The sequence below is a fragment of the Ursus arctos genome, unplaced genomic scaffold (genome assembly GCF_023065955.2).
Source record: "Ursus arctos isolate Adak ecotype North America unplaced genomic scaffold, UrsArc2.0 scaffold_4, whole genome shotgun sequence".
In the NCBI taxonomy this organism is placed as follows: domain Eukaryota; kingdom Metazoa; phylum Chordata; class Mammalia; order Carnivora; family Ursidae; genus Ursus; species Ursus arctos.
The window spans coordinates 50,423,749-50,451,382 of record NW_026623056.1 but is presented as its reverse complement, the minus strand read 5'-3'; the positions used below and the strand labels follow the sequence as shown (position 1 = coordinate 50,451,382).

General features: G+C 35.8%; 1 protein-coding gene across 2 annotated transcripts in view; it reads right to left on the bottom strand.

The window, feature by feature from the left end:
• Positions 1 to 27,634, bottom strand: part of DCBLD2 (discoidin, CUB and LCCL domain containing 2) — a 688,558-nt gene that overhangs the window by 436,373 nt on the left and 224,551 nt on the right. The window lies entirely within an intron of this gene.

Sequence of the window (27,634 nt, the reverse complement as noted above, 5' to 3'; positions counted from 1 at the left end):
AAAATCATAAGAAGTTACCTACTTTAGATTTTATAGCAAGGCAGAGATAAATGGCCAACTGGCTCCCAAGCCCATGTGTTTCTACACTATTATTTGGCTTTCATCTATGATCTTAACAGATTTATACTGAAGATATTTCAAGCTAACACATCTACCTTACGTTTTCATCATTTCTAAGGTCAGAGAACAAAAGCAGATATTAATAAGTCACCCTCATAGCTTCAATTGTCACTGTAAAATATCAGGAATAGCAACAAAAATAAATGAAAAAGAAACAAATTACATTTATGGCAATAGTTGCTGACTAAAGGAAAAATGCACTACATATGAGAAAGGGAGAGAGAGGAGTTAGAGGGGGGTAGGTTTGCAGAGGGAGAGACAGAATCTTAGGCATCTCCACACCCAATGCAGAGCCTGATATGGGGCTCGATCTCACCACCATGAGATCATTATCTGAGCCAAAATCAAGAGTCAGATGCTTAATCATCTGAGTCACCCAGGTGTCCCTAAATATATATACACCATCCTTATTTATGTTGTTAATAAAGTAACAGCTATATGTCAGCTGTAAAGAAATAATCAATTTCTTAAAGCATCATGTTCAAATGGTATTTCTAGCACTGGTTAGTAAGGACCCCAGCCACAAATGAACCTGGAAACTTGAGGGCCTATTTGGAGGTAAATTAGGTTTGCAAAGAATTTTAGAAGGAAAAAATTTTTTAATTAAAATTTTATTTTTAAAAAATTGTATCCCTCTTTCAGGAGACTGGTGCCTCTTTGGGGATGTTTCTAAATATTCTGAGACAGAAGAATCCATTTCTATCAGACAGTGCAATATTGGTCCTCTTTCTAATGGTGCCTAGTGCTGTGAATGAGGTTTCATGAAAGAGACAGGACTTGAACTAGGAGCTTTTGAACCAAGAAGAAGCATCACCACTTAATATTACAACTGAAGCTACAGGTACAAGAGGCCCTGAATTATTTCTGTCCTGCATTGCGTGTGTGTATCACCTTGAAGTTTCGGAGAGAAAAGTCTCATGTGGAGATTTGGACCTTCCCTTCCAAAAGATTTAGAATATTTTTTTTTAAATGGCAAGTTTTGAACACAAATACCTAAAAGATTGAAATAGCTAGAGGCACTGGATAACAGGGAAAGATGAAAGACCTAATTCAAATGGTTGGGCCAAATAATGACTAAGGAGAAATAATAACCATCTGCAAATATTTGAGGGAAATATGGAGCAAGAAGGGGAGAGGAATTTCTTTAAGTTATCCAAAGGGGTATAACAAGAGAAACAAGATTAAATTGAGCAAAGAAAAATGTAGGCAGAGCATGAGGAGGAAAATGACCACGTAATGGGATCTGTCAGTTTGTGGAATAGTCATTCACAGGAAGTGGTGGAAACCCCATCACTTGAATCCTTTTCAGCTGAGTGGAAAAACTGCTCTATTAAAGAAGACTATTCAACCCTGGAAGAAGCGGGACTTGATGAGCAATGTGTCTTTTTCATCTTTAATTTCTGTAGTTTTGGAAAAGAAAGAAGAAGAAAACTAAATAAGAGAGCAACCTGGTAGAATAACTTGAAAAAATTTTTTTAATCTAGAAACCACAGAGTAGCAGTGATGAGCAAAATGACCAGATGAGCAAAATGACCAAATGAGAGAGAAATCCCACTAAAAGACACCAATTTTGGGGCTTCTGGGCGGCTCAGTTAGTTAAGTGTCTGCCTTCAGCTCAGGTCATGATCTCGGGGTCCTGGGTTGGAGCCCTGTGTCAGGCTCCCAACTCCGTGGGGAGTCTACCTCTCCCTCTCCCCTCCCCCTACTCATGCTCGCTCTCTCTCTTTCAAATAAATAAATAAAATCTTTTTAAAAACACACCAACTTCAATAATTATGGAAAAATTTAAAGCAAGGCTAAAGAGGAAATGACTTCAAAGAGAGGTTGGGTATTTATTTAGGGACTTTTGTTGTCTATCCACAATAAAATATTAAACTCATCTCAACATTCCTCTTAAGTTACTTAAGGACCATCACGATCATCTCTGTGTTAGACTAATACTGTTGTGTTCCTCTAGGACCCCAGCAAATTGGGATACTTCAGAATGATCTGGATGGTCCAATCATCTAAGGTGGCTAGACCACTGAAATACAGGTTAGGCAAAGAGCTACACTCATCATAATTAAATAAGTATAGTGAAATAATTAAATATATAAGTTCTATAAACGTATTGACCATTGACTACAGGTAAAATACAATCAATATCGGATAATGTCAGGAATACAGAGGTGCATAAAACTTGGCCATTTTTGTCCTTCAGCTTTGAGTCTATTGAGACAGACAGATAGGGAAGCTTCATAGATCTTTGGGTAACTAAGCATGAAGGCTCCTTGTTGGACAAAGATATTTTTCTTACTACTGTTCAAAATCTCACGGACTCAGCCTGCTTTTCTCTTCTCTTAGTAGCTATTTCTTCCACCCTATTCATTCTTTACAAACTCCACATTCTCCATTTCTTTTTTGTTTTTATTTGAAGTACAGTAGACATACAATGTTATATTAGTTTCAGGTGTACAATTTAGTGAGTCAAACGATGATACACATACTCAGTGCTCACTATGATAAGTATAGTGCCATCTGTCACCATACTATGTCATTTCAATATTATTCATTGTATTCTCTATGCTGTATTTTTCATCTCCATGACTTATTTTATAACTAGAAGTTTGTACCTCTTAATTCTATACACTTATTTCATCCATACCCCCATCCTCTTTCCCCCTGGCAAATACACATTTGTTCTCTGTATTTATGAGTCTGTTTCTGTTAGGTTTTTAGTTGCTGTTGTTTAGATTCCACACATAAGTGAAATCATATGGTATCTGTCTGACTTACTTTGCTTAACATAATACCCTCTAGGTCCATCCATGTTGTCACAAATTGCAAGATCTCATTCTTATTTTATGGCTGTGGTAATATTCCACACACACACACATACACACACATATCACATCTTCTTTATCTATTAAATAAAGACATCTATCTAAAGATATCTGTGGATGGACACTTCTATACCTTGGCTATTGTAAACAATGCTTCAGTAAACATAGGGGTGCATTTATCTTTTCAAATTAATGTTTTTATTTCATTTGAATAAAATATTCAGTAGTGGAATTACTGGATAATGTGGTATTTCTATTTTTAATTTTTTGAGGAATCTTCACACTGTTTTCCACAGTGGTAGCACCAATTTACATTCCTACCAACAAAGCATGAACATTTCCTTTTCTTCACATCCTCACCAACACTTATTTCTTATCTTTTTGATACTAGCCATTCTGACTACTGTAAGGTGTTATCTCATTGTAATTTTGATTTGCATTTCCCTAATGATTAGTGATATTGACCATCTTTTCATATATCTGTTGGCCATTTGTATGCCTTCTTTGGAAAAATGTTTACTCAGGTCCTCTGTCCATTCTTTAACTCAATTATGTATTTTTTTTGGTGGTAAGTTGTATAAATTCTTTATATGTTTTACAGATTTTATTTATTTATTTGGGAGAAAGAGTGAGCAAGTAAGAGAGAGAGCACAAGCAGGGGGAGTGGCAGGCAGAGGGAGAGGCAGAAGCAGACTCCCAGCTGGGCAGGGAGCCCAATGTGGGGCTTGATCCCAGGACCGAGGGATCATAACATGATCCAAAGGCAGATGTTTGACTGAGCCACACAGGCACCCCTAAATTCTTTATATATTTTGGATATGAACCCCTTACCATAATATCATTTGCAAATATCTTCTCCCATTCTGTAGTGGGTTGCCTTTTTGTTATGCTGATGGTTCTCTTTACTATGTAAAAGCCTTTTGTTTTGGTGTAGTCCCAATAGTTTATTTTTTGCTTCCCTTGTCTTAGGAGACATATCCATAAATATATTGCAAAGGCAAAGAGATTACTGTCTGTTTTCTTTTAGGTATTTTGTGATTTCAAGTCTCGTATTTAGGTTTTTAATCCATTTGGAGTTTATTCCGTGCACCATGTAAAATAGTGACCCATTTTCATCCTTTTGCATGTAGCTGTCTAGTTTTCCCCATACTATTTATTGAAAAGACTGTCTTTCTCCAGTATACATTCTTACCTCATTTATTGTAAAATAAATTGACCATATATGCTTGGGTCTATTTCTGGGCTCTCTATGCTATTCTATTGATTTATGTGTTTGTGTTTGTGTCAGTGCCACACTGTTTTCATTACTACAGCTTTGTAGTATACCTTGAAATCTGGGATTGTGACAATGCAAACTTTGTTCTTTCTTCATTGCTTTGGCTATTTGGGGTCTTTGTGGTTCCATACAAATTTTAGGATTATTTGTTCTAGGTGTGTGAAAAATACTTTTGGTATTTTGATAGTGATGGTGTTAAATCTGTAGGTTGCTTTGGGTAGTGCGGACTTATAATAACATTATTTCTTCCAATCAATAAGCATGGTATATCTTTCCATTTGTCTATGTCATCTTCAATCTCTTTCATCTATGCCTAATATTTTTCAGAGTACAGGTCTTTCACCTCCTTGGTTACATTTACTCCTGGGTATTATATTGTTTGATGGAATTATAAATGGGATTGGTTTCTAATTTCTTCTTTCTTCTACTTTGCTACAAGTGCATAGATTCAACAGATTTCTGTGTATTAATTTTGTATCCTGCAACTTTACTGAATTCATTTATTCTAAAATGTTTTTGGTGGAGTCTTTAGGGTTTTCTATAAATGGCATCATGTCATCTGCAAATAGGGATCACTTTACTTCTTTCTTACCAACTTCAATGCCTTTTATTTCTTTTTCTCATCTGATTGCTGCAGCTAGGATTTCCAGTACTATGTTGAATAAAAGTGGTGATAGTGAACAACCTTGTGTTGTTCCTGATCTTAGAGAAAATCCTTCAATTTTTCACCAGTATTATGTTAGTTGTGGGTTTTTTTTTAATATACGGCTATTATTATGTTGAAAGATCCCTCTAAATCCAGTTTGTTGAGATTTTTATCATGAATGGATGTTGAATATTGGCAAATGCCTTTTCTGCATCTTTTGAGATGATCATATGGTTTTTATTCTTCCTCTTGTTAATGATGTGTCACATTGGTTGATTTGCAAATACTCAACCATTCTTGCATCCCAGAATTAAATACCACTTGATTGTGGCAACTGATCCTTTTAATGTATTGTTGAATTTGGTTTGCTAATATTTTGCTGAGGACTTTTGCATCTGTTCCTCAGAATACTGGCCTGTAGTTTTCTTTCTTGGAGTATCTTTATTACCAGGGTAATGCTACCCTCATAGATTACATTTGGTAGGGTTTTTCCTCTTCTGTTTTTTGGAATAAGTGGGAAGAATAGGTATTAACCCTTCTTTAAACGTTTGGTAGAACTCGCCTGTGATGGCATCTGGTCCTGACTTTTGTTTGTTGGGAGTTTTTTGATTACTGATTCATTTTTGTTACTAGTATACTAGACCTGTAATAGGTCTGTTCAAATTTTCTATTTCCTTCTAATTTAGTCTTAGAAGATTGTGTGTTTCTAGAAATTTACCCATTTCTTCTAGGTTGCCCAATTTGTTAGCATGTAATTTTTCATAGTATTTTCATATAATCCTTTTTATTTCTGTGGTATCAGTTTTTACTTCTCTTTCATTTCTGATTTATTTGGGTTTTCTTTCTTTTTCCTATATCAGTCTGGTTAAAGGTTTATTAATTTTGTTTATCTTTTCAAAGAACCAGCTCCTGGTTTTATTCGTCTCTCTCTCTCTCTCTCTTTTTTTGTCTCTATTTCATTATTTCCACCCTTGTCTTTATTATTTCCTTCCTTCTACTAACTTTACACTTTTTCTTTTTCTAGTTCCTTTAGGTGTTAGATGGCTTGAGATTTTTCTTATTTCTTGAGGTAGGTCTGTATTGCTACAACCTTTCCTCTTAGAATTCTGCTTGCTGCATCTCAAAGATTTTGGACTATTGTGTTTTCATTTTCATTTGTCTCATGATTTTTTAAAAATTTCTCCTTGATTTCTTTGTTGATCCATTGGTTGTTTAGTAATGTGCTGTTTGGCATCTATGTGTTTGTATTTTTTCCAGTTTTTTTCTTGTAATTGATTTCTAGTTTTATACTGTTATGGTTGGGGAAAAATGCTTGATATGATTTCAATTTTCTTAAATTTATTGAGGCTTATTTTGTGGCTTAACTTGAGGTCTATCCTGGAGAATGTTCTATGTGCATTTAAAAAGAATATGTATTCTGCTAGTTGCAGATGGAACGTTCTGTATATAACGGTTAAGTTCATTTGACCTAATATGTTGTTCAAAGCTTCTGTTTTCTTTTCTTTCTTTCTTTCTTTTTTTTTTTTTTACTTAAATTCAATTTTACTCCAAAGATACAGACGTAGCAAAAAGAAGGGCCATATGCACCCCAATGTACATAGCAGCAATAGCCACAATAGCCAAACTGTGGAAGGAGCTGAGATGCCCTTCGACAGATGAATGGATAAAGAAGATGTGGTCCATATATACAATGGAATGTTACTCAGCCATCAGAAAGAATGATTGTCCAACATTTGCATCAAGATGGATGGAACTGGAGGAGATTATGTGAAATAAGTCAAGCAGAGAAAGACAATTATCATATGGTTTCACTTATATGTGGAACATAAGGAATAGCATGGAGGACATTAGGAGAAGGAAGGGAAAAATGAAGAGGGGGAATCAGAGGGGGAAACGAACCATGAGAGACTATGGACTCTGGGAAACATCTGAGGGTTTTAGAGGGGAGGGGGGTGGGTTAGCCCAGTAATGGGTATTAAGGAGGGCACGTATTGCATGGAGCACTGGATGTTTTAAGCAAACAATGAATCACGGAGCACTACATCAAAAACTAATGATGTACTGTACAGTGACTAACATAATAAAAAATCAAAAAATAAATTCAATTTTCTTATTTTAGTCTGAATGATCAATCCATTCATGTAAGTAGGGTATTAAAATATCCTACTATTACCGTATGACTGTCGATATACCCCTATTAATATTTACTTTATGCATTCAGGTGCTCCTATTTGGGGTACACCATTATTTGCCATTGTTACATCCTCTTTTTAGACTGATCCCTTGATTATTATGTAGTGCCCTTCTCTGTCTATTGCTATACACTTTGTTTTAAAGTCTATTTTTCTGATATAAGTATTGCTATACCAGTTTTGATTTTGGTTTTTGGTTTTTTTGCTTCCATTTGCATGGAATATCATTTTCCATCCCCTCATATTCAGTCTGTATGTGTCTTTCAAACTAAGTGAGTCTCTTATAGGCAGCATATAGATGGATTCTTTTCTGGTTGTTTTGTACAAATTTCTCTATTCCTTTCTTTTTCTATTCTCTTCCCTTGTGGTTTGATGGCTTTTTTTAGTTTCATGCTTGGATTCCTTTCTTTTTATTTTTTTGCGTATTATAGGTTTTTGACTTGTGGTTACCATAGGGTTCATATATAACACCTTATGCATATATTATTTTATATAAAGTTGATAGTCACTTAAATTCGTACACATTCTAAAAGCATTAAATTTTTACTGCCCCTTCCATGTTTTATGTAAATGTCATATTTTACATCCTTTAATTTTTATGTATCCCTTGACTAATTTTTTTAAATATAATTGATTTTACTATTGTATTTTTAACCTCCATACTGGCTTTATAAGTGATTAACCTACTACCTTTACCATATATTTGCTTTACCAGTGATTTTTTTCCTTTCTTAATTTTATTTCTAGTTATAACCTTTTCTTTCCATTAAAGAACACCCTTTTTTTATTAATAATATTTTTTTATTATATTGTGTTAGTCACCATACAGTACATCCCTGGTTTTTTATGTAAAGTTCGATGATTCATTAGTTGTGTATAACACCCAGTGCACCATGCAATACATGCCCTCCTTACTACCCATCACAGTCCTATCCCATTCCCCCACCCCCCTCCCCTCTGAAGCCCTCAGTTTGTTTCTCACAGTCCATAGTCTCTCATTCTTCATTCCCCCCTTTAACCTTTTTTGTAAGGCTGATTTAATGGTGATTTGTTTGTTTGTCTGAGATACTCTTATCTCTCCTTCAAGTCAGAATGATAACCTTGCTAGGTACAGTTTTTTTGGTTGTAGGGTTTTTCCTTTCAGCACTTTGAATATATCATGCCACTCTCTTCCGGCCTACAAGGTTTATGCTGAAATATCAGCTGATAGACTTCTGGGTTTTCCTCTTGTATGTAACTGTTTTCTTTTCTAGTGTTGCTTTTAAGATTCTCTCTTTATCTTTGGTTTTTGCCATTTTAATTATCACATGTTTTGGTGTGGACCTGTTTGGGTTCATTTTGTTTGGGCTTCTCTTTGATTCTGGACATGAATGCCTATTTTCTTCCTCAAATTAGGGAAGTTTGCAGCTATTATATTTCTTCAAATAAGTTTAATGCCACTTTTCTCTTACCTCCTGGGATCCCTATGATGTTAGTGTTATGATACTTGATGGTGTCATAGAGGTTCCTTAATTTATTCTTATTTTTTATTATTCTTTTTTTCTTTTTTGCTGTTCAGATTGGTTCCTTCCCATTATCCAGTCTTCCAGATCACTCATCCATTCTTCTGCCACTTCTAATATTCTGTTGATTCTCTCTAGAGCATTTTTGTCTTCACTTATTGTATTCTTCAGCTCATTATTTTTTGTTTTCCATCTCTGTTGAATTCTGAGTTGATCTGCTCTTATATCAAGTCTGGTGAGTATCTTTATGACCATTACTTTGAACTCTTTATCAGCCCTATTGCTTGTCTCTGTTTTGTTTAGTTCTTTCCCTGTGTTTTTATCTTATTCTTTCATTTGGGACATAGTCCTCTGTTTCTTCATTTTCTCTAACCTTCTGTATTTATTTCTATGTTTTAGGTATGTAAGTCACATCTTCTGGTCCTCAAAGTACTGGCTTTGTGTAGAAGAGGTCCTGCGGTGCTCTATAGTGAACCTCCACACATTCAGTCATCAGAACCATGCACTCCAGGGGTTTCCTTTATGTGGACTGCATGCACCCTCCTATTGTAATGGCTGAGTTGCAATTGCTGTGAACATGGTGGAAGAAGGGGGGCTGGACCTCAACCCATGACCCACTTCACTTATTGTGGGTACACTGGGCAGGATTTGCTCCCCACACTCTTGAGAAACCCAGCTGAAGCTTCTGAGGATACACTAATAGGAATAACTTGCCCTCACTCTGGTTGTCTGCAATTAGCTGCTGTGATAGCTATGGGGGACCCAAAGGGCAGAGTTTATGGTGAGGCAGGAGCTGCTTTTGAGGGATATCTGCAGAGGTAGGCAGGTTGTAGGGGGTGGGTCTGCACCCACCACTGCACCCACCACTGAGGGGCAAGGCACACAGTGCTAGAAAGGTAGATGGAGAGTGTAAGACTTGGCCCCTGCAAGCCTCCAGCTACTCAGGCTTGGGGAGGGGAGGAAAAATGGCACCCACCAGCACTTTTATTCCTGGAGCAATCTCCTGAAGATCACTACCTCTCTAGCAAACATCCTAAAATTAGTCAAGAAATTTTCTTCACATATACCCCAGGAATTTTTCAACTACTGCTTCTGTGCTGTGTGTCAGATTGAGTCATTTAATGAACTGGCCCTTTATGGGCAAAGACTTGGTTTCCTATAACCCTCTGGCTTTCTAAAATTAAACCCCACTGATTTTCATAGCCAGGTATTATGGGGATTTGTATTTCCATGCAGGTCTCCTAGGCCAGGAGTGCCTGGTATGAAATCTGATTCCCTTGCTCCTCCATGCTTGTGATGTCCTTCCCACCTGTGGTTAGTTGCACCAGGGGTTTGGTTCCTGACATCATCTCTACCCCTATGCCCTTTTCTATGTGGCCTTCTCTCTATGACTAGCTTTTGGAAGATGTGTTCTGCAGTCTCCAGGTAATTTTCAGAGTTTGTTGCATAGTTATTACTTCAGTACATCTGTGGGACAAGAAGAATTCAGGATCCTCCTACTCAACCATCTTCCCTGATCTCTTCCAGGTTCCCCATTTCTTAGTGTCATGAAGGAAAGAAGACAATCCTTTTTCATTTTTCAGGTTGAATTAGCACTGGGGTATCAACAGGAATCCAAAATAACAACCAGTATTTATTATGCACTTATTCTATGCCAGGTACAGTGCTGAATCCTTAAAATCCACTGTTTCTTTGATCCATGTCAAAATCCTATGAATTGAGTAATTTTCCACATTATATAGGTTATCAAATTAAGACTAAATGATACTTATAATCTATCCAAGATGAAACAAGAAGAAAGCAACAGAGCTATAATTGAGCACATGTTGCCAGGGACTGAATTTTTTTGCCTTAAATCCATATATTGAGGCCCTAATTCCTAATGTGACCATATTTGGAGATAGGGCCTTACAGACATAATTAAGGTTAAATGGGGTCAAAAGGGAAGGCCCTAATCTGTTAGGATTTGCATCCATATAAGAAAAGGGAGAGACACTAGATCTCTCTCTCTCTCTCCCTCATTCTATGTCTATCTCTCACATTACAAAGAGAAAATGCCATGTGAGGACACAATGAGAAGGGTCCATCTACAAGCCAGGAAGAGAGGCCTCACCAGAAACCAATCTTGAGAGCATCCTGATTTTGGAATTTCAGCTTATAGGGCCATAAGAAAATAAATTTCTGGTTTAAGCCACTCAACCTGTGGTATTTTGTTATGGCGGCCTGAACAGAATGATATACATATTATCTCCTTCCACAGCCTTTTCCTTAAACACATCTTCTAGTCTATGAATTCTTATTCACTAAGCCTCTGCAACATGCTATCCTTTAGGAAAGCAAAAGTCAAAGTACAAAAATATTAATTTAAATATTAGTTTCCACTCAAAACATCTTTTTCTGTTTAGCAATTCCATTAATAATCCTTTTCCCTTTCTATGAAACTACCAGTGTATGGATGATTATCCAATTTTATAAATATAAAAAAGTGTGCTGGAGAATCAGGCAAAGCTATTGAAAAATAATGACCTGGAAGAAGGAAACAATGGCAAAGATGATGTCAGAATAAACACTTTAAAATAGAATGGCTTTGAATAACAAATTATAAAAGACCATTGGGAAAAGCTGAAGTTTCCATATTTCTTTGTAAAAATTACCCTTTATGTTCTGTAAAATGTCAAATGTAAAATGAAGGGATGTTATAACATTATACCAAATGTTTCTGTCTGATTTCCCCACCAAAAAAAAGAAAGACAATTTGATTTACAATTTATTTCTTCCTAATATTAGCAGATAGTTGAAGTATGTTTGATATAATAACCTAATTATAGTACTTGGTTTAATAAATATACTTTTATAATTTTTAGTGTTAGTTTTCTTTTTTTTTTAAAGATTTTATTTATTTATTTGACAGAGAGAGACAGCCAGTGAGAGAGGGAACACAAGTAGGGGGAGTGGGAGAGGAAGAAGCAGGTTCCCAGCAGAGCAGGGAGCCCTATATGGGGCTCGATCCCAGGACTCTGGATCATGCCCTGAGCCAAAGGCAGACGCTTAACAACTGAGCCACCCAGGCGCCCGATGCTAGTTTTCCATATAAAATTCAACAATCCTTTTATGTTCACTGTGAAATATGAAATTCTAGTCCCTATAGAAGTAAATTCACCTTAAGTAGCCTTTTGGCAGAACTCAGTTATAAATTTTATAAAACTCAAATAACAATAGTTATTTCATTTATAGTTTTCCATTTACTTCTTAGAGAATAAATAGAAGCCTCTGGCATATTGCCTTTTTTTTTATTTATAAGAAGCAGAGTTTACAATCAATCCTCATCTCTTCCTCTCTGGTTTCTGTCACTACAACAGTGATAACAGCCAACAAAGGATATTATTTTGTGTTTAAGCCCTAAATTGAAATTAAATTTCTATAACTATTTTGGTTGACTCCTTTGATGAAAATCCAGGCTATAAAGACATGCCCTGTGTTTTCCAGTAGGACAGTAGTTCAGGCTAAAGATGAATCCAACAGATACAGAGGAAATGGCTCTAAGAACAAAGTAGAATGCTATTTGGGAGTAGATAATCATCATTATTAGAAAGCATCCATTATATGTACATTTATGGAATAAATATATATTCATGATGACAAATAGGAGAATAAAAGTTATTGTCCTGGGAAAATGCTGCTTTGGCCAGTTTCCCAATTCAATTTGGCATCATGACTTCTTCAAATATTTCTAAGACTCCTCAAGTGCACCTTTCCTGAGAAGGTGTTGCCTTTCAACCAGCAGTCTGAAGCAAGATATTAACAGACTGATACATTCTTGACATTTTTGAAAGCTTCAATTCTGTCCATACTAAGCGATTTATGCCTATTTCTGAAAAATTCAATCATTTCCCCCTGTATTTTTTCCTGGCATATGTTGAAAGGGTGATTTAAACATTATGATTTATGTGTCATTTACAGTAAAGGCAGTTTTTTTTTTTTCTCAGAGAGGTGTAATTTGGCTGCCATCTGGCTAAAATAATGAGCTATTTCCTGTTTAGTGACAAGTAAAAAGAAAAAAGAAGTGATGAGGACCAGAGAATCAACTCTGAACAACTGGTTTGGGGAACCATTTGTGTCTCTGTGCAGTAACAGAGAGGTAAGCATGAGTTTTGATGTCAAACAGACCTGAGTTCTGGTTCTGAATCTTCTTACCAGTGTATAAATTTGACCAAGTTTGTAACTACTCTGAGCTTCAGCTTCATCATTGGTAGAATGAAAACAATAATAGGTTTATTGTAAGATTGAATGTAGTAATATGTATATAGTGGTAAGCACAGAATTGCATGTGGCAGGCAAGTCAATAAAATTATACATTATTTTTATCAAAATATTTTATAGGAAATAAATAAAAGTTATTATTTTTTTTTGAGAGAGAGCAAGTGGAGATAGGGGCAGAGAGAGAGGGAGAGAGAGAATTTTAAGATTTTAAGCAGGATCCATGATCAGCATGGAGCCCAATTCAGGGCTTGGTTTCACAACTCTGAGATCATGACCTGAGCCAAAATCAAGAGTCAGAGGCTCAACAAACTGGGCCACCCATGTGCCCCAGTAAAAGTTATTTTTTTAAAATAACTCATATCTTATCAAGGAGCACATACATACGAGATATCTCCTCAAAGCCTCCAACATATGCACCACTTCTTAATTATTTGTTCCAATTAATATGAGTCATCAATATAGAAGACTAATGTGATATACTGCAGAGTGTCCAAATGGTTTAGGTCTCTTGGAGCTATATTTTAAGAGAGAGTTGGAAAGTTAACATAGCTTGAATCAAGACCAAACGTATTTCATATTTTCTATTTCATGTGAATACAAATTGTTCTTAATACACTTTTTGAACAACAGTGGAAAATGACACATTTGCGATATCAATGGCTACAAACTGTATACCTGAGTCTATATTAATCTGCTCTAGCACACCTCCATAGCAGCTGCAATTGGGGCTACAATTTTGTTGAGTTTTCAGTAGTGCACCACTATCCAACAGGATCTAAATTGTTCATGGGGGCAAGACTGGTAAATTAAATGATAGGAACAACCATCTTTGCCTCTTTTAGGTCTTAATCTCTGTCATTCCTTCTGGAATACAATATTGTTTTTATTTACCATCTTGACTAGGAGTGGGGTAGGCAGTTTCAATGACTTCCACTTAACCTTCCTTACTATCATAGCATTTATTCCACAGGCCAAGGAACAAGTGTGGGAGTTGTACCAATTACCAATTATATGTTTGGAGATAGGGCAACCCATGTGAGCCACCCCTAGGCCATTGTTCCATTTATTACCTTATAATCCCCAATCTAATACAGGGGGTCCATGGTGATGCTTCAGATTTCTGGGCATCAATGTCAATTCAGATCCTATATCCAAGAGCCCTTACAATGTCTGGATATTCTTTTTTTCCTTAGTGTACGGTTAACTGAATAAATGGTGATAGGTTCCTTTGGGGAAAGAATTGAGGGAATTATTACCATATACATTTACCATGGAGTTATATAGTCCTTCCTTCTGTGGATTCAGCATCTCCTTTAGTCAGTAGGTTCAAGGGCCTGAGACTTGGCTCAGGTCTGGAAACTGGACAAGGGATTGCCATATGATCCACATAGGACTGGTGCCCTTAGCTTCCTAATCATATAGATTTTTCATTTCTTTTGGTTGCACAAATTAAGCAATATCATTCTTGGTTGCTCATTTATCTTTCCCCTAATAATATTGTGCCTTGTTAGTCATTTTGTAACTGAAGGTCAGACCCTGAGTTGCCACTCCAGTCTTGCTTCTCATTACAGTAACTATGCACAGTTTGTTTCTGATGATTATGTACCCAGGCTCTATCCTTCCCATTTCCAGTTCGATAATAGCATCTCTCCATTCTTAGCTACAGGGGAAAGACATTATTGAGCTCTCCAGTGACATGGAGATCCCTCTCACCAATGCAATCCTTGTTGCTTTGGTAAACAGTATGTCTCCATAGCTCTCTTACAAACCTCCCACTGTCAGCTGGTATGTTTTCTAGGTGTACACAGTGCATCCCCTCTCTCTTCACTTCTCTCTGCCTATTGATCCTTATCTCAGCTGTTAGTTATAGTAGGTCAAAAATTTCCCCTTCATTTAGAACAGGAATTTGTTTTTTTCTAAGCTCCCAAGGATCATCTTAGCAGTATGTTAATACTTTTTTTTCTAAAGTCTTATCAGGGAATTGAATCTTGTATTCCAGAAGAGTGGCAAATAAACTCTCATTTATCCAACTCATGTTCTGTGCCCCTGATCCAGCACTTCAAGAAGAAACCCTATAAAAATTCTCTTGGCCCTTGCTACTATATGTTAACCAGGTCTTATTGAGTCTTTAGTATATATTCTTTTTTTTTTCTTCTTTAGCAAACCTAGCACTTCCCTGGCTGGGTTATATGGTAAATTGATCCTAGATATTGGTCTGACAGTCAGGAGAGGAGGTGGAGATAGATCCTGAAAGGGATGTATATTGTCTTACAAAGCAGAAGGGGGAAGCCCTAGCCTTTAGTAGGGATGCTTGGACCACTTCTGTGGGCTCGGAGAGATCTAGAGGATCTAGGAATTCAAGATTTTTTGATAAATTGACCCAGATGGCCACACTCCTAGGCCCAGGATTCCATATGTTTTCAATAGTCTCCTGATTATGGCATATCAGATTTGCCACAGTTAAAGTCAACTTTCTTTGAAGCTTTACTACTCTTGTAAAGTTCTTTTCTCCTCTTCCAGCTGCAGGAATTGAGAGTCTCTTTTTGTGCTACTAAGAATGCCCCTTGGTTTCAGAGCTTACATTTAACTAATTATTTATTACCCTCAGCATTTTAATGTCTTTCTTAAATGTACCAATAGTACTGAGCAAAGGCTGTCTGATTCCACAGTACTTATAATTACGATCCCCAGAACCTTTCAAATGCCTAAGATATTCTCCTAATGAGGCATTTCCTTTCACTAGCATCCCATTTCAGTTCACCATTAGTGAATATTTTAATAATATACCACTACAACATGTTGAGGTCTATGAGTACTCTACTTGCCAACAATGATAGAGTCATTACCATTGGCCAGAGGGAGATCCAATTCACTTTACAGTCTACTTCCTGGAACCACTCCTGACATAATCAACTGTCAGAGGATACATTCCCTCTGAGAGAAACAATGAAATGAAGATTTGTATGCAGGATATTTTTTGTAAAGTGCTCTTGAGAACAACACCTACTGAGGAAGGGAAAACAGTATTAGGACAGACAGACAAGTTGAACTGCAATGCAGTCTTCCAACAGAGGCTGCAGCCAGTCCTCTGGGAAGTTCTGGATCTGGGAATGGCCCTTGAAAGTAGTCTCAAATGGAGGCAATGATGTTGGACCTTTGCAACTTCCTCAATAACTAGTTATTGGATGCAGGCTGCCCCAGGGAAGGGAGCAAGCTTGGATGAGGTGGCTTCCTCTAGGTAAGGACAATTTCAGAGAAAGACTTAGCTAAGAGCTATTAGTAACCAGCATTTCTGTAACTTGGAGTAATGAGTGCTGCGGTTCCAGAAGGGTAGTATCTAGATTTCATACAATAGCATCCACTATATCCGTCACTACTGAATCTACTTTTAGGTGAGCCTAGACCTCTATACACCTTTCAATCTGTTCACAAAGAAACTTAGAGCCAAGAGAGTTCTTGGATTTGATTAAACAGACACTTTGAGAAAATGGAATCTGCCCAAGAAATGGCTCATTTCAAGTGTCCAAGAGTTTGACATTACTGCAGCTGCCTTCAGTATAATCCGCAATTGTTTCTAAAGATCTAAGACAATTACTTATTTCTTCCTAAGAAAATCTTTTCCAATTTACAAGTGAGGAGGGAATGTCATAATATTTAGAATAATAGAATGAGTTGGTATGCTTCTAGTAAAGCCAACCTTACAATTGAACTTCTTATTAAACTGATCCTCCTGTGGATAAATGGCCAGCAGAGCCAAAGTCCTCTCACCATCTTCTGAGTTTGATCTATGAGCCTGCACAATACAACATCTCAGAAGAAGAATTTTTGTTAACCCTTTATAATCTGCCATATTAATGTAATATTGCTTTTCCTTCCTCAGCAGGTATTGTTGCCAAGAGCACTTTACCAAAAATACCCTGTATATAAATCATCATCATCAACCAGTTAGTCAAAATGCTTGTTACATTCTTTTGTGCGTTTGACAAGATCTGTAAGATACTGAGTTATTGCAATATTGGTGACTCTCAAAGGTAAAATATGCAATTTCTTTCATCAGCATTTAATGTGTTAAATGTGACTTGTCTGATTTTTTTACTATGCATTTTTTAGAGTCAATAAGAAATCTTGTAGTAATCATTGGCATATCAACTTCCTAGAACTAAAGAATTCACAAGGTTCAGAAACAAATTCCTTGGTCTAACTTCAATGTCTGAATTCAGCTTAACTTAGATCCAAACCTTGCAGTTCAAAGTGAAGTAGTGAGCCTCCAATACCTAGAAATATCATATTTCTGATGATACTTACATGACACTTTACCTGTGGTGGAAGAAGAAATCAATCATGGATTGCTGTTAATCAGTAAACCATGAAAACTGGTTAAAGGATTGAACAGAATACTACACTTTTTAGCTGTCAGCAATATTTAAATACTTTACTGAATGCTAAAATTTGAAGACTTAATCCAAATACAATTTAAATAAACCAATTAATACATACCATACCTAAGGAAATAAGTATCAGCATGTGAATTCATGTTAAATTATTTATAAATAATGAACAGTTCAGGGAAGTTGGTTTTATATAGAGTACATTCTTCCCTTGGTACTTAGCATACATTTAGGGAAATGAAAATGTATTACAGTTGGAAAGTCACTGAACTGCTTTTTGCCAATGCTTAACACTTTTCTTCTGGATCCCACATTCAAGAAATCACTTGAGACTCTGCAGAAGTTTTAACCTATTCTAGATCTAACCCAAGGATAGAACTGCTTGGCTTCTTTCTGTACAAAAGAGGCACTGAAAAATTTTCAGGCTCTAGAAACAAATTCCTCATCAATATGCAAACCATACCACAACTTATTAAAATTCTATGAGGGTGATACTATTATTCCCATTCAGAGATGAAGTTTCTGAAACATAGAGATGTTAAATGTCTTGTCCCAATCACACATTTAGTAATAATAGAAACATTCAATCCCGGACAGTTTTCTTGGAGAACTTGTGGCATTATTGACTTGGCAATTCTGACTCCTGCCTATATTATTTATTAATAATATTAATAGAATCAGGAGTATTTGAGAAGAAGACTCAGAATTTTTTTAAAAAGCATATGAATCATGCAAACTAAGCTGATTGCACCATTTGATCATGGTTTTTCACCCCATCAGGCATTTGCATTTGTTTGCAAATGATCACAAGAATCATGACTCTCAAAGGACCATAAATGTTCTGGACACTTACATGGAACTAGATGGATAATTTTGCTGGTGGCATTTCTATGTTTTGCTATTGAGTTATAGAAGTTGCTTATATATTTTGGATATTAATTTCTCATAAGATATATTGTTTGCAAATGTTTTCTCCCATTCTATAGGTTGCCTTTTCACTCTGTTCGATGTTGCCTTTGCTGTCCAGAAGTTTTTAGTTAGATACAATATCACTTGTCTATTTTTGCTTTTCTTGCCTGTGTTTTTAGGGTTATATATGAAAAAACATTGCTAAGACCTATTTCAGTGAGCTTTTTCCTGTTTTGTTTTAGGAATTTTATGGTTTTAGGTCTTACATTGAAGGTTTTAATCCATTTCGAGTTGACTTTTATATATGGTGTGAGATATGGATTCAATTTCATTCTTTTGTTTGTAGATATTCTGTTTCCCCAAAACCACTTAGTGAAGAGACTGTCTTTTCTTCATTTTGCATTCATGGTGCCCATATTGAAGTTTAGATGACTATGGTGGGTTTATTTCAGGGCTTTCTATTCTGTTTCATTGGTCTATATGTCTATTTTTATTCCAGTACCATACTGTTTTGCTTTATAGCTTTGTAATACTTTGAAATCAGAAAATATGATGCTTCTAGCTTTTTTCTTCTTGCTCAAGATTGTTTTGGTTATTTGGGGTCTTTAGGGGTAGCATGAATTTTAGGGTGGTGTGTGTGTGCAAAATGTTACTGGAATTTTAATAGAGATTGCATTAAATCTATAGATCTCTTTGAGTGTTAGAGGTATTTTAATATTAATTCTTCAAATCTATGAACATGAGAGATCTTTGACTTGGATTGTCTTCAATTTCCTTCACCAATGTTTTATAATTTTTTCAGTGTACAAATTGTTTTTTGTTAATTTCTTTTTCAGACAGTTTGTTGTTCATGTATAGACATGGAACTGATTTTTATACACTGATTTTTGTATCCTGCCAATTTCTTGAATTTACTTATTAATTCTGAGAGGGCTTTTGGTGCAGTCTTTAGTGTTTTCTATACATAGGATCATGTCATCTGGCAATAGAGACTATTTCATTTCTTCCTTTCCAATTTGATGCCTTTTCTTTTCCTTGACTAATTGTTCTGACTACAACTTCCAGTACAATATTGAATAGAAGTGGTGAAAGTGAGCATCCTTGTTTTGTTCTTGATCTTAAAAGAAAAGCATTCAGCATTTCACTACTGAGTATATTAGTTGTAGATTTGTTATATATGGCCTTTATTAAGTTGAATTATAGTTATTCTGTATCTAATCTGTTGAGGTTTTATCATGAAAAGATGGTGAATTTTGTCAAATGCTTTTTCTGTACCTACTCAGATGTTCAAGTGATTTTTTTATCTTCCATTCTGTTAACATAGCACATCACAGTGATTGGTTTGCATATGTTGAACAATCCTTGAATCCAGGGATAAAACCCGTTTGGTCATGGTGTATGATTTTTCATTGTGCTGCTGAATTTGGTTTGTTAGTATTTTATTGAGGATTTCTGCAACAATGTTCATGAGGCACAACGACCTGTAGTTTTTATTTCTTGTAGTTTCATAGTTGAGCTTCAGTATCAGTATGCTGGCCTCATAAAATGAGTTTGGAAATGTTCCCATCTCTTCAATTTTTTGGAAGAGTTTGAAAAGGATTGGTATTAATTCTTCTTTAAGTTTTTGCATAATCCACCTATGAAGCCATCTGATCCTGGGCTTTTCCTTGTCATAAGGTCTTTGATTACTGACCCAATCTTCTTACTTATTATTGGTCTGTTCAATTTTTCTATTTATGGATGATTCAATCTTGATAGATTTCATTACTTCATATATTTAAAGCCTGTATTGTTGTCTTCACTTTTGAAGAAGTAGTTACCTTCTCTAATCTTACTGACTGGCTTCAAGAAAGGCCATAGCCAGTCAGCCTGGTTAGAGATTCTGGTAGTCTCTCAGACCTTTTCTACTGGTGCCCCTGCTCCACTGTTCTTATTCCTTCTTTGGATGGAAGATTAGAATTGCATGCTTCCCTTTAATTCTGCAAAGCCCTCTTGCATACTGAGTCTTTTGTTTATTTTCTCCAGGGAAGTGCCTGAAGTATCAAGGTTGTATGCCATCTCCCAATGCAACAGATTTGAGCCAGTTGCTGATGTTTGTGTGTTACACATGGGAGCTTCTGGAAGGTCTGTGATGACTCAACGCCATCCAAAGAGCTTTCTTTGTGGTCAGTTGGCAGGGGCGTGCCTGTTGCTGGTCACAGGGGGGCACACAGAGAGTGAGCATCTACTCACTGTGGGGTGCCCGTATGAGGGGTCCCACAGAGGTGTGGGTGGGGCACTCAGTGGAGACCCTGAGCATGTTTAAAGGATCCACAGCCTATTGTTAAGATCCCCTGTGTGCTGTGAGCCCCACCCTTCTCTCTGCTTCTAGTGGTCCTGAGATTTCTCAGCCATGTCAATCCCTTCAGTGTTTTGGGTAGGGCAAGAAAGAAATGGACCTCTTGGACAATATGCTAAATGATTGGGGAAAACTGGGGGCACACTTTGCTGTCACTCTTCCCCTTGGGAAAAATCAAGAACTGAACTTTCTTCCCACAGAGTTGTGCTTCCTTGAGGGGTGACATCGGTGAAGTGAAAACTGCTCTTCTCTTTTTCAATGCATCTACTCTCAGCTTTTTTGGTCCACCAAAGGTGCTGGAACTTCTCGGGTTTACTCTTGGCCTCCCATAAAGGTATTCTCATCTGGGACTATTGTTAAAAATCATTGTTTCTGTGGGAGGTACAATTGCTGAGATATCCTATTCCTCCATCTTGCTGACATCCTTCCCAATCTTAGTTTACCAAGGATTTTATCATGATTTTTTTTTTTTTACATCTATTGAGGTAGTCTTACAGGCTTTCTATTTTAATCTATTGATATGATGAATGATGTTCAAAGATTTTTTTGTGATATTAAATTTTCCTTGAGTTCCATAGGTAAACTTTAACTTCATCATATATATTTTGTGCTTTGAAGACTATTATATATTTAGTTTGCTAATTTTCTATTCAGAATTTTTGCACTTATATCCCAGGCCAGTATTTCTCATTTCTTCTGCCCTTATGTGGTTGTGATTTCAAATTTATGCATTATAGAATGAATTGGGGACCCTTTCCAGTACTTCTTGACACTTTTAAAGATTTTATATAAGATTAGATGATCTGCTCATTGAAAGCTTGTTATTACTCATGTGTAAAACCATTTACAATTGATGTTTTCTCTGGAGGGAAATTCTCTCACCAATAGTTATTTTTTTCCTACTACAAGAAACTATAACTTAAAAAATTAAAACTTACGATTTCTTAACTCTATTTCGTCCAACTTTAAAAACTTACATTAACTTTGTAACTTGACACTCTGAAGACAAAATTACATCAAACAATGTAAATTAAAGGATGAAAGCTATGTATCTTTCAAAAAAATCTTAATTTAAAATATTATCTCACCCACAGTATATTCATTCATGTTTTTCTAAGGACAATGCTAGCAGACCTGCATTACTATTTCTCTTTCTGTTTACTACTTCTCTTGTCCAAAATTTGCACTATTGTAATTATAGTTGTATTAAGTCAAGTAATTGCCCCATTTGCAAAACACTTATAGTTATTTACTTGCTTTTTAAATTTTTTTTTCTCACTTTTTGTTATGGTAAACTTAAACATCAGAAAGGGCTTAATATGTATCTGATATATTCCTCATCCAGCTTGAATAACTATCAAATTATAGAAAATAGTGTATCAAATATACAGTCACTTGCTACTCTCCTTCCCCAGATGATGAAGTTAATATCAAAAAAAAAATTTTTTTTTTCATTTTGAATACATCAGAATGTATCTCTAACACAGTAGTTCTAACAGTATGGTCTGGCTGACCTCTGTTGGTCCCCACCACCCTTTTAGGAATTTATTTTCAAAATAATAAAGATGTTGGTTGCCTTTTTCTTTCTCATCCTCATGAGTAGACAGTGAGGTTTTCCAGAGGCTACATGACATGTGATATCACAAAGGAACGAATGCAAAAGCAGATATTAGAATTCATCTGTTTTCTATAAAGTTTTTTTAAAGATTTACAAAATGTAAAATAATGTCACACTTCTATTTTTCTTGTTTTGAAAAATATACCTATTCTTAAGAAAATATGTTAATGTTTACTAGGTTATTATTTTTATTTTAAATGAATTAATTAATACTTTATTTTAATTTTTGTGTTTTAGTTTACAACACATGCATATCAATAGCCACAAACCACTTAAACAAAATAACTTTAGGGTCCTCAATGATTCTTTATAGTGCAAGAGATCCTGAGACCCAAAAGTTTGAAAGCAAGTGCTCTCATGTATGATACCACTCTTAGGTAAAAACTAATAACAGTCTTATAAGGTCATAAAATAGTCCAGTCAGAATTCAAATTTCTTCCATTTGTAATCATTTCTTAAATTTATTGAAATCAGAAAGCAAATGAGGTCTATACGTCACAATATAAATCCCTTTAAGTCTATAAATTCCTTTCCTCACTGGTTGTCGTTTGTGGTTGTTGTGTTTTCTTCAATTTATTTGTTGAAGAGAGTAGGTTGTTTTTTCTGTAGAATTTTTGCAGTTTTGTTTTTGCTGATTACATCCCCATGCTGTCATTTAACATGCTCCTCTGCTCGGTACATTTTCCATATAATATTACTTATATAGAGAGGCATGAACAGATTCAAAGTTAATATTCTTGGCAAAACACCTCGTAAGTATTATAATGTAAAGGTTTTCTCCCCCCCTCCTTTTAAGAAGTTACTAATCATTGGTGATCATTACCTAGAACCATTAATTTGCCTGAGGTTACAAAATGATGATATAATAAGCCTGTTATTCCTTAAGTTAGTAAACAGAATACCTCCATAAAAATAAATTTTTTGTCTTTAACTATTTCATCTATGTGGGACTATTTTCTTCTGCAATTCAGAATAACTGCAGAAAATTCGCTAAATCTATTTGGTCTCTTTGTAGACTATCTCCACTCCGTAGATAAAACAGCACATTTGTGATAATAATTAGAAGATAATCTTCACACCAAAAACCAGTTAAATCAGTAGTAAAGAACTTAACTCTCTTCTTCAGTCTGCCCTTTGGGTTGGGAGGTAGAGCAGGCAGGAGACTAGTGAAAGAAATATCTTCTCACCAAAAAATATGTGAAGTGTTTTACTTAACATACTCTCAGAAAATCTATAAACAAAAATCTATAAAATCTACAAACAAAATCTCAGAAAATCATGGTGTATTTCTACTTGTGATTTCATTTTGTTGAAAGCTACCTTTGTTCCTTAGGGACTGGACTGAAAACCTGAAATAGACTCTACTGGTGTGTGCTGTAACGACTTTAAAAAAATCACCTTCTACAATACCAGCAATTTCACTGCCAGCCCTGGAGAAGGCCATTAATTTTTATGACACTGTTTAGTCCAACAGCAGCAGAGTGAAAGTGAAATGCACTTGGAGCAGTAGATGTTGTTAGGGCCTCCTGCAGGATACTGGTTCATCTGGCCCACACTGTCAAGTTGTCTGGCTGTCCATTGCCTAAGTACTGGTGTATATTCTTCACACAGATGCTGTATATTTTGCTTTCACTCTGCTTAAATTGTCAGCATAAATTCAAGGCAGCACGTATGTATGTTATCTAAATTCTTAAGTGTTTCATTTCTTGTGAATAAACAGCAACATATGACACATGATTTTTTTTTTCTTTCTCTAGTTTCTGCTAAAAACTTCAAAGAGGCTGAGAAGACATGTGAATTGTCATGATTCTAAGGGTGCAGTCTGTCAGTGTTTTCCATCAGGCTTCTTCAAAAGCTGGTTGAAAGTGTTTGGTAGATTGATTCAGAAAGGAGTCTAAGGATACATACTTCAGAGGAGCCTGAACGTGCTTGTCACAAATTCACACTTCTGTGTCCTTTTTTCCAATTCAAAAAGGGTGAACAAAATAAATAAACTTAAAAAAAAAAACCCAAAGGGATAATATAAAACATAAATTCAACAGTGACAAACTTCAGCTCTTTAATTCTAAACATTCTTATTGGAAATGAAAGGATTTCAGAATACAAGAAAAATGTCCTATGTGGCCAGAGACAAAGGCATAGTAATAGCCAAGCCATGAAAATTTGCAATATGGTGCTTCAGTTTAATAGTGCTTCAATTTATAAATTTCTGATACTAAGAATGATTCTGGGTGGTACTTTATAGGGTATAAAGAATTTTTATACACATTTTCTTAGTGAAAAATCACAAAATCCCTAAGAACTTTCTGTCTCCAAAGCCCATGCTCTTTCTTTCATTTAGTCGCCACCTAGACTTCATCTGTTTAGCTTTGTTACTTAGTGAAGTATTTAAGTATATAATCTCGTTGGTCTTGGACTTTCCAGTCTCCCAAACTATGAGAAATAAATTTCTGTTGTTTATAAGCCACCCAGTCTATGGCATTTTGTTATAGCAGCCCAAATAGACTAAGGCATTGCATAATGAGAAAAAAATGGCATCACCGACAGAAATAGAGATGCTAGATTGAGGGTTTTTTTCCTAATACAAAACTACATATTTTCATTTGAGACTCTCTTAATTTCAGATTCAGTTAATTAAAAGATGAGTCTTTAATCTTAACTAAATTCCATGTAATCTAAATACCTGACTGACATTCTCACTTGGATATCTAAAGGAATACCAATTATGATTCTGCCCAACAGAGGTCTTAACTTCCACTCCTTGATAATTGTTCTTTCCTGAATCTTCCTTGTCTCAGTAAATGTTGTCACTTTCTACCCAATTGCTCAGGAGAAAAATCTAGAATTATTCTTGATTCTTCTATTTCCTTCACCTCAACATCATCATTACTATCATATGATCCACCAACAAACATATTCCACCTAAAAAACATATTCCACATCTGTCTACTTCTCTTTATTTTCACTATTTTCATCCTGGTCTGAGTCACTGTTATTTCCATCTTCGATTCCTGCAAAAGTCTCCCAGATAGTTGTCTCCCTTCTACTTGTGCTCCTTTATAATCCACAGAAAAGTCAGAGTAGTGCTTAAAAAACATGAAGCAGATTTGTTTTTCAAACTCGCACATCAAATTTCTTCAGTAATCTTCTATTGCATTTCAAATAAAATCTAAATTCCATGGCCCATTAGGTCCCACACAATCTGACTTGCCCTTACCTGTGACTTCTCCCTCCTTACCCTTCATTCCCTGTGCTCTTGCCACATTGTCCCCCTAGAATGGGCCAAAATCTTTTGCTCCCTGGAGGTTTTGTCATTGTTGTTCCCTCATTCTAGAGTTGTCTGTTTCTAGATCTTTGCATAGCTGGTGCCTTCTAGTCACTCAATCTCAGCTCAAATGTCACCTCCTCACTGACATTCAATTGTAAGTAGACTTTCCCACCACCCTAAATCATCACTTTTTATTGCAACATCTTACTTTTATTTATTTCATAGCATGTATAAAAAATCTCATTTATTTGGTTATTTGTTATTGCTGCCTACTTACCCCACTGCCATCCCTTGAAGGGAACATCTAGTCTGTCTGATTCACCCCTCTATTTCTTGTGTTTGGCATACGTTCATTCTGCACTGAATATTTGTGAAAGGAGCAAACGAACACAGTCCCTCTTGTTGTGTAAATCAGTATAAATCTGGCTATATACAATTCCCATTCTGCTAGTCTCAAAGATGGGAAAATATGAGGGTAAAATATACACTTTTGTGTAAGGGTTGCTACAGATTCAGATCTGCACAGTGGAAAATTTATTTCCATAAAGGAAAACAAAGGTTAAATTGTAAGAAATATTTGGAGATACTTGTGGACAGTTATGCCCCCATTCCATGGTCTCTGCAAGTCTATAAACAACAGAAGCCCAAGCCACATCTTGGCTGGTATGCTACTGCTTTCTATAGAATGTGGAGAAAACTTGGCTTGTGGTCCAATGGAACAGGACTGGTGGCTTGAGAGACAGCAGGATCAATCCTTTCCAAAGTGACAGGATCTCTTACCCTAGACTCCCAGAGGGCAGAGACCAAGGACCACATAACCACACAGGCCAGTGTTCTAACTTCTGGCAAATATACAGGCCCCAGGGTGAATAATGAGTTAGGCCTGGCAGATTACATGTTGCCCCAGGAAGAGATGAAGAGAAACAGAACAGGGATGGACAAGTGCCCATGGGAAAAGAAGAGTATTAGCTCTCACACAAACCACTGTGCCCTGAGTGACTGGCTTAAACAGAAATCTGGCAGCAAGAAAAGAAACTGAAGAAAGCGAAAAATAGCAGACAATCCTCTCCCCTCTCATTCTTTAACTTTCCGATGAGGGAATAAAACATTGCTATCAGATGTATCATGTGATGACATTAATTATCTTTCTTCCATCATCAAGAAAGAATTGATTCATATGATCATTAGTATAAGACCACTTTAGAAAAAGTAGTATATTGCAGTTATTAGTAATTCAAACTCTGGTCCCACACAAACTTGGATTCAAATTATGGTTTTATCACTTAGAGCCATGGCACCTTTTACAATGGCGATACTTTACTGTTACAACATAAGAATGGGTAAGGAAAACATAGACTATTCATGTAAAAAGTTTAATTCAGCACATGGAACACAGAACTCTCAATAAATAACAAAATATAAATAAGATATAAAAGTACTATTTTACTATCTAATCTTTTCTTTTTTCTGTCAATGGATAAAGCAAGTGGCCTAAACAAACGTAAATTTTCTCCACTAAGAGTCTATTGGATGTTTTGAATTTGACAGAAATTGAGAGGCTAGAAAAAGTAATTGTTTTATATCTAAATATGTGTATGTCTAGATATGCCATTGAAGTCAAGCATGAGCTGCAGAATTTAATTATTAAAAGTAATAATCAAATAGTGAATGAATACATATAATTTTAAAATTAAAGTAGAAACTTTATTCCAATTCAATGTACTATTATTTCCCACTCACCAGTTTAGCCAGGAATAAAAAGCTGAATGATGACTTTTAATAATAATAGTTTATAAAGAAACAGGTACACTGTTGTTGGAAGCACAGGTAAATGCAAACTCCCTGGGAAACAATTTCTCAATATGTGCCAATCACTTTAAAAATGATTTCTCTTTGATCCAGCAATCTCATTACCAATAGCTTATCCTAAGGAAATAACAGGAGTTACATAAAGATACATGCATAAGTATCTCATTTTAAGAATTTTCTAAAAGTCCTTGCCCCCAGAAAACTTGATCACACATTATTTGAGATTTTGTTAAATTATAATAGATATTTTGTAGTCACTAAAAATGATAATGTAAATATACACTGGCATTAAAATAATCATATGTTATACATTTAACAATTAAGCTATGGAAAAGAGGCTAGGAGAATGGCAGAGATGGAAGACCTTAAGCTCACCTCAGCCCATGGATACAATTAGGTAACACTTGCATCAGTATAAATAATCCAGAAAACAACCAGAAGACTGGCAAAACAAACTCCACAATTAAAGGTAGAGAAGAGGCCACA